The sequence below is a fragment of the Syngnathus scovelli genome, chromosome 14 (assembly GCF_024217435.2).
Source record: "Syngnathus scovelli strain Florida chromosome 14, RoL_Ssco_1.2, whole genome shotgun sequence".
Classification (NCBI taxonomy): Eukaryota; Metazoa; Chordata; class Actinopteri; order Syngnathiformes; family Syngnathidae; genus Syngnathus; species Syngnathus scovelli.
In genome coordinates this window covers 6,102,501-6,110,000 of record NC_090860.1, presented here as the reverse complement: position 1 = coordinate 6,110,000, position 7,500 = coordinate 6,102,501, and the positions used below count along the sequence as shown (strand labels likewise).

The 7,500-nt window shown below is 55.5% G+C and overlaps 2 non-coding genes and 2 pseudogenes across 2 annotated transcripts; all 4 read right to left on the bottom strand.

Annotated features, from left to right (window-relative positions):
- Window positions 1–237: 237 nt before the first annotated feature.
- LOC125981559 (5S ribosomal RNA) lies at window positions 238–346 on the bottom strand (annotated as a pseudogene).
- A 2,204-nt stretch (window positions 347–2,550) lies between these two features.
- LOC125981467 (5S ribosomal RNA) lies at window positions 2,551–2,669 on the bottom strand. The gene has a single exon (XR_007485972.1). It is a non-coding gene; the product is annotated as a 5S ribosomal RNA (ribosomal RNA).
- Window positions 2,670–3,512: 843 nt separating this feature from the next.
- Window positions 3,513–3,631, bottom strand: LOC125981561 (5S ribosomal RNA; annotated as a pseudogene).
- A 635-nt stretch (window positions 3,632–4,266) lies between these two features.
- On the bottom strand, window positions 4,267–4,385 carry LOC125981567 (5S ribosomal RNA). Its single transcript, XR_007486060.1, has one exon. It is a non-coding gene; the product is annotated as a 5S ribosomal RNA (ribosomal RNA).
- Window positions 4,386–7,500: the final 3,115 nt, after the last annotated feature.

The following is a 7,500-nucleotide window of genomic DNA, read 5'->3' as shown; positions in this document are numbered from 1 at the left end:
CAAGCCTGCTGCTTTGAGTTCACAGGGAGCCATGCTCACTGTACATAGTCTGCTCTCTAGCGGTAAAAAATTTAACTACAATGCTGTGGATGTCACCACATAATATAGCTTTCAAACTCGTGTTATAGTTTCAATGTCGGAGTTTAAATTAGGCTTGCTGTTTCCGGATGCCATTCGTGATGGGTGTTGTAAAAAATAGCTTCTTAAACGATTGAAGTGCACATAAGAAAAAGAAAAAGCTTACAGCACCTGGTATTCCCAGGCGGTCTCCCATCCAAGTACTAACCAGGCCCGACCCTGCTTAGCTTCCGAGATCGGGCGTTCTCAGGGTAGTATGGCCGTAAGCCGTGAGGTGACCCAACATTTTGCATTTTATAGACACAATCGCCCCTGAAACTAGCGAGCGAGCCAATGAAGCCTTCAAAACTGCTTCGGCACATGGAGACCAAGCATCCTGCATTAAAAGACAAACCTTAACCACTTCGGGTTTCATTGTCTCCGATTACGCCTGGATGGGACCGGCTCGTTTCTGAGAAACAAGCTCGGTGCTCCCAATAATTCAACGTAATGGTGACTTTTATTTTTATGTGGTTTATATTTGTTTTTATGCCAGTCGTATCATTTTATTTAATCGTATTTACCGTATTTGCCGGTGTACAGGTCGACTCGGTGTATAAGTCGACCCCCTAAAATTCGACGGAAATTTACGATTTTATGATATATCCTTTGTATAAGTCGAGCTCAATTGTTGCATTATATTAAACTTCAAAATTCAATATGCGAAATTTATTGACGAAATGTGTTCAAATTCTGGGAGGCCGTGCGCATGCTGCTGTTTATAAGCACCGCGGAGGAGATCGCGGCCGGCGAGCTCGCGCACGCCGCCCGGCACCAACGGGAGGCCGGAAATAGCTCCAAGCCGAGCGGATCGGCACTTTATAAGCACCGCGGAGGAGATCGCGGCGCCTCATTGGACTTCCAGCGGCCGGCGAGCTCGCGGACCCGCCCGGCACATCCGGGAGGCCGTGCGCACGAGCCAAGTGGCCGAAAATAGCCCCCGCCGAGCGGATCGGCTGTTTATAAGCACCGCGGAGGTGGTCGCGGCGCCTCATTCGACTTCCAGCGGCCGGCGAGCTCGCGCACCCGCCCGGCACATCCGGGAGGCCGTGCGCACGAGCCAAGTGGCCGAAAATAGCCCCCGCCGAGCGGATCGGCTGTTTATAAGCACCGCGGAGGTGGTCGCGGCGCCTCATTCGACTTCCAGCGGCCGGCGAGCTCGCGCACCCGCCCGGCACATCCGGGAGGCCGTGCGCACGAGCCAAGTGGCCGAAAATAGCCCCCGCCGAGCGGATCGGCTGTTTATAAGCACCGCGGAGGTGGTCGCGGCGCCTCATTCGACTTCCAGCGGCCGGCGAGCTCGCGCACCCGCCCGGCACATCCGGGAGGCCGTGCGCACGAGCCAAGTGGCCGAAAATAGCCCCCGCCGAGCGGATCGGCTGTTTATAAGCACCGCGGAGGTGGTCGCGGCGCCTCATTCGACTTCCAGCGGCCGGCGAGCCCGCGCACCCGCCCGGCACATCCGGGAGGCCGTGCGCACGAGCCAAGTGGCCGAAAATAGCCCCCGCCGAGCGGATCGGCTGTTTATAAGCACCGCGGAGGTGGCCGCGGCGCCTCATTCGACTTCCAGCGGCCGGCGAGCTCGCGCACCCGCCCGGCACATCCGGGAGGCCGTGCGCACGAGCCAAGTGGCCGAAAATAGCCCCCGCCGAGCGGATCGGCTGTTTATAAGCACCGCGGAGGTGGTCGCGGCGCCTCATTCAACTTCCAGCGGGCCGCGCACTCGCGCACGCCGCCCGGTTCAAATTTTCTAAGTGCAACGCACAATGAGATGCATGAGAAACGGCCTTGGTTACCATCACATTTGAAGCGATGAATACGAAGTTAAATTTTATGACTCGGTGTATAAGTCGAGGTCGATTTTTTCCGGTCGATTTTGGATCGAAAAAGGTCGACCAATACACCGGCAAATACGGTATATATACTTATTATAAATGTAGTATTTATTTATATAGATTTATTGTTTATTTATATATATAAAGGCAGGTCCGCAAAAATATTTCTGACGCGTAGCCGGTCCGTGGCGCAAGAAAGGTTGGGGACCACTAGTCTAAAAGAATCTGGCCGTAACTGGAATAGGGTTCTACGCGAATGCCCAACGGAAAAGTGAAGTGCACAAAACCTGCATTTGGCTGTATCAAAATAAATGTCATGAAAAAGGTAAAAACACTACATGGAAGCGCAATGTGTTGTGCTGGGTTCTTTTACAAGTAAAGACTGCTGCTTTGAGTTCACAGGGAGCCATGCTCTTTATTCACTGTACATAGAGGTTTTTAACTCGTGTTGTAGTTTCAGTGTCGGAGTTCAAACTAGGCTTGCAGTTTCCGAATGCCATTCGTGATGGGTGCTGTAAAAAGTTCTTGGCTTAAACGATTGAAGTGCACATAAGAAAAAAAAAAAAAAGAGCTTGAAGTGCACATAAGAAAAAGAAAAAGCTTACAGCACCTGGTATTCCCAGGCAGTCTCCCATCCAAGTACCAACCAGGCCCGACCCTGCTTAGCTTCCGAGATCAGACGAGATCAGGCGTTCTCAGGGTAGTATGGCCGTAAGCCGTGAGGTGACCCAACATTTTGCATTTTATAGACACAATCGCCCCTGAAACTAGCGAGCAAGCCAATGAAGCCTTCAAAACTGCTTCGGCACATGGAGACCAAGCATCCTGCATTAAAAGACAAACCTTAACCACTTTGGGTTTCATTGTCTCCGATTACGCCTGGATGGGACCGGCTCGTTTCTGAGAAACAAGCTCGGTGCTCCCAATAATTCAACGTAATGGTGACTTTTATTTTTATGTGGTTTATATTTGTTTTTATGCCAGTCGTATCATTTTATTTAATCCTATTTATATATATTTATTATAAATGTAGTATTTATTTATATAGATTTATTGTTTATTTATATATATAAAGGCAGGTCCGCAAAAATATTTCTGACGCGTAGCCGGTCCGTGGCGCAAGAAAGTTTGGGGACCACTAGTCTAAAAGAATCTGGCCGTAACTGGAATAGGGTTCTACGCGAATGCCCAACGGAAAAGTGAAGTGCACAAAACCTGCATTTGGCTGTATCAAAATAAATGTCATGAAAAAGGTAAAAACACTACATGGAAGCACAATGTGTTGTGCTGGGATTTTTTACAAGTAAAGACTGCTGCTTTGATTTCACAGGGAGCCATGCTCTTTATTCACTGTACATAGTCTGTCCTCTAGCGGTAAAAACGTGAACTGCAATGCTATGGCTGTCGCCACACAATGTAGGTTTTAAACTCGTGTTGTAGTTTCAGTGTCGGAGTTCAAACTAGGCTTGCAGTTTCCGAATGCCATTCTTGATGGGTGCTGTAAAAAGTTCTTGGCTTAAACGATTGAAGTGCACATAAGAAAAAAAAAAAAAAAAAAAAAGCTTACGGTAACTGGTATTCCCAGGCGGTCTCCCATCCAAGTACTAACCAGGCCCAACCCTGCTTAGCCTCCGAGATCGGACGAGATCGGGCGCTCTCAGGGTTTTATGGCCGTAAGCCGTGAGACCGCTCAGAATTTTTCATTTTATAGACACAATCGCCCCTGAAACCATGCCAAGCAGCGGCGGGACTTGATGGCTGTGGTAAAAGTTTCCTTTCACAATTGACGTGGGAAAAAAAAAAAAAAAAAAAGGCTTTCAGCACCTGGTATTCCCGGACGGTCACCCTTCACTTTTGTTTTTTTTTTTTGTTTTTTTTACAACCAGGGCCGAAACAGTCTTTCTTCCAAGGCTTTTGGTGTTTTCTGGAAACATGGCTATCATGAAAAGTTATTGACAGCTTTTTATGCGGTAGCACGAATTTGCCGTTGCGACCTGCATTTTGCTGAATCAAAATAAATGCCTTGAAAAGTTTAAAAACACTTCATGGAAGTGTTGTGTTGGGTTCTTTTACAACTCAAGCCTGCTGCTTTGAGTTCACAGGGAGCCATGCTCACTGTACATAGTCTGCTCTCTAGCGGTAAAAAATTTAACTACAATGCTGTGGATGTCACCACATAATATAGCTTTCAAACTCGTGTTATAGTTTCAATGTCGGAGTTTAAATTAGGCTTGCTGTTTCCGGATGCCATTCGTGATGGGTGTTGTAAAAAATAGCTTCTTAAACGATTGAAGTGCACATAAGAAAAAGAAAAAGCTTACAGCACCTGGTATTCCCAGGCGGTCTCCCATCCAAGTACTAACCAGGCCCGACCCTGCTTAGCTTCCGAGATCGGACGAGATCGGGCGTTCTCAGGGTAGTATGGCCGTAAGCCGTGAGGTGACCCAACATTTTGCATTTTATAGACACAATCGCCCCTGAAACTAGCGAGCGAGCCAATGAAGCCTTCAAAACTGCTTCGGCACATGGAGACCAAGCATCCTGCATTAAAAGACAAACCTTAACCACTTCGGGTTTCATTGTCTCCGATTACGCCTGGATGGGACCGGCTCGTTTCTGAGAAACAAGCTCGGTGCTCCCAATAATTCAACGTAATGGTGACTTTTATTTTTATGTGGTTTATATTTGTTTTTATGCCAGTCGTATCATTTTATTTAATCGTATTTACCGTATTTGCCGGTGTACAGGTCGACTCGGTGTATAAGTCGACCCCCTAAAATTCGACGGAAATTTACGATTTTATGATATATCCTTTGTATAAGTCGAGCTCAATTGTTGCATTATATTAAACTTCAAAATTCAACATGCGAAATTTATTGACGAAATGTGTTCAAATTCTGGGAAGCCGTGCGCATGCTGCTGTTTATAAGCACCGCGGAGGAGATCGCGGCCGGCGAGCTCGCGCACGCCGCCCGGCACCAACGGGAGGCCGGAAATAGCTCCAAGCCGAGCGGATCGGCGGTTTATAAGCACCGCGGAGGTGGTCGCGGCGCCTCATTCGACTTCCAGCGGCCGGCGAGCTCGCGCACCCGCCCGGCACATCCGGGAGGCCGTGCGCACGAGCCAAATGGCCGAAAATAGCCCCCGCCGAGCGGATCGGCTGTTTATAAGCACCGCGGAGGTGGTCGCGGCGCCTCATTCGACTTCCAGCGGCCGGCGAGCTCGCGCACCCGCCCGGCACATCCGGGAGGCCGTGCGCACGAGCCAAGTGGCCGAAAATAGCCCCGCCGAGCGGATCGGCTGTTTATAAGCACCGCGGAGGTGGTCGCGGCGCCTCATTCGACTTCCAGCGGCCGGCGAGCCCGCGCACCCGCCCGGCACATCCGGGAGGCCGTGCGCACGAGCCAAGTGGCCGAAAATAGCCCCCGCCGAGCGGATCGGCTGTTTATAAGCACCGCGGAGGTGGCCGCGGCGCCTCATTCGACTTCCAGCGGCCGGCGAGCTCGCGCACCCGCCCGGCACATCCGGGAGGCCGTGCGCACGAGCCAAGTGGCCGAAAATAGCCCCCGCCGAGCGGATCGGCTGTTTATAAGCACCGCGGAGGTGGTCGCGGCGCCTCATTCGACTTCCAGCGGCCGGCGAGCTCGCGCACCCGCCCGGCACATCCGGGAGGCCGTGCGCACGAGCCAAGTGGACGAAAATAGCCCCCGCCGAGCGGATCGGCTGTTTATAAGCACCGCGGAGGTGGTCGCGGCGCCTCATTCGACTTCCAGCGGCCGGCGAGCTCGCGCACCCGCCCGGCACATCCGGGAGGCCGTGCGCACGAGCCAAGTGGCCGAAAATAGCCCCCGCCGAGCGGATCGGCTGTTTATAAGCACCGCGGAGGTGGTCGCGGCGCCTCATTCGACTTCCAGCGGCCGGCGAGCTCGCGCACCCGCCCGGCATATCCGGGAGGCCGTGCGCACGAGCCAAGTGGACGAAAATAGCCCCCGCCGAGCGGATCGGCTGTTTGTAAGCACCGCGGAGGTGGTCGCGGCGCCTCATTCGACTTCCAGCGGCCGGCGAGCTCGCGCACCCGCCCGGCACATCCGGGAGGCCGTGCGCACGAGCCAAGTGGCCGAAAATAGCCCCCGCCGAGCGGATCGGCTGTTTATAAGCACCGCGGAGGTGGCCGCGGCGCCTCATTCGACTTCCAGCGGCCGGCGAGCTCGCGCACCCGCCCGGCACATCCGGGAGGCCGTGCGCACGAGCCAAGTGGCCGAAAATAGCCCCCGCCGAGCGGATCAGCTGTTTATAAGCACCGCGGAGGTGGTCGCGGCGCCTCATTCGACTTCCAGCGGCCGGCGAGCTCGCGCACCCGCCCGGCACATCCGGGAGGCCGTGCGCACGAGCCAAGTGGACGAAAATAGCCCCCGCCGAGCGGATCGGCTGTTTATAAGCACCGCGGAGGTGGTCGCGGCGCCTCATTCGACTTCCAGCGGCCGGCGAGCTCGCGCACCCGCCCGGCACATCCGGGAGGCCGTGCGCACGAGCCAAGTGGCCGAAAATAGCCCCCGCCGAGCGGATCGGCTGTTTATAAGCACCGCGGAGGTGGTCGCGGCGCCTCATTCGACTTCCAGCGGCCGGCGAGCTCGCGCACCCGCCCGGCACATCCGGGAGGCCGTGCGCACGAGCCAAGTGGCCGAAAATAGCCCCCGCCGAGCGGATCGGCTGTTTATAAGCACCGCGGAGCTGGTCGCGGCGCCTCATTCGACTTCAAGCGGCCGGCGAGCTCGCGCACCCGCCCGGCACATCCTTGAGGCCGTGCGCACGAGCCAAGTGGCCGAAAATAGCCCCCGCCGAGCGGATAGGCTGTTTATAAGCACCGCGGAGGTGGTCGCGGCGCCTCATTCGACTTCCAGCGGCCGGCGAGCTCGCGCACCCGCCCGGCACATCCGGGAGGCCGTGCGCACGAGCCAAGTGGCCGAAAATAGCCCCCGCCGAGCGGATCGGCTGTTTATAAGCACCGCGGAGGTGGTCGCGGCGCCTCATTCGACTTCCAGCGGCCGGCGAGCTCGCGCACCCGCCCGGCACATCCGGGAGGCCGTGCGCACGAGCCAAGTGGCCGAAAATAGCCCCCGCCGAGCGGATCGGCTGTTTATAAGCACCGCGGAGGTGGTCGCGGCGCCTCATTCGACTTCCAGCGGCCGGCGAGCTCGCGCACCCGCCCGGCACATCCGGGAGGCCGTGCGCACGAGCCAAGTGGCCGAAAATAGCCCCCGCCGAGCGGATCGGCGGTTTATAAGCACCGCGGAGGTGGTCGCGGCGCCTCATTCGACTTCCAGCGGCCGGCGAGCTCGCGCACCCGCCCGGCACATCCGGGAGGCCGTGCGCACGAGCCAAGTGGCCGAAAATAGCCCCCGCCGAGCGGATCGGCTGTTTATAAGCACCGCAGAGGTGGTCGCGGCGCCTCATTCGACTTCCGGCGGGCGGCGAGCTCGCGCACCCGCCCGGCACATCCGGGAGGCCGTGCGCACGAGCCAAGTGGCCGAAAATAGCCCCCGCCGAG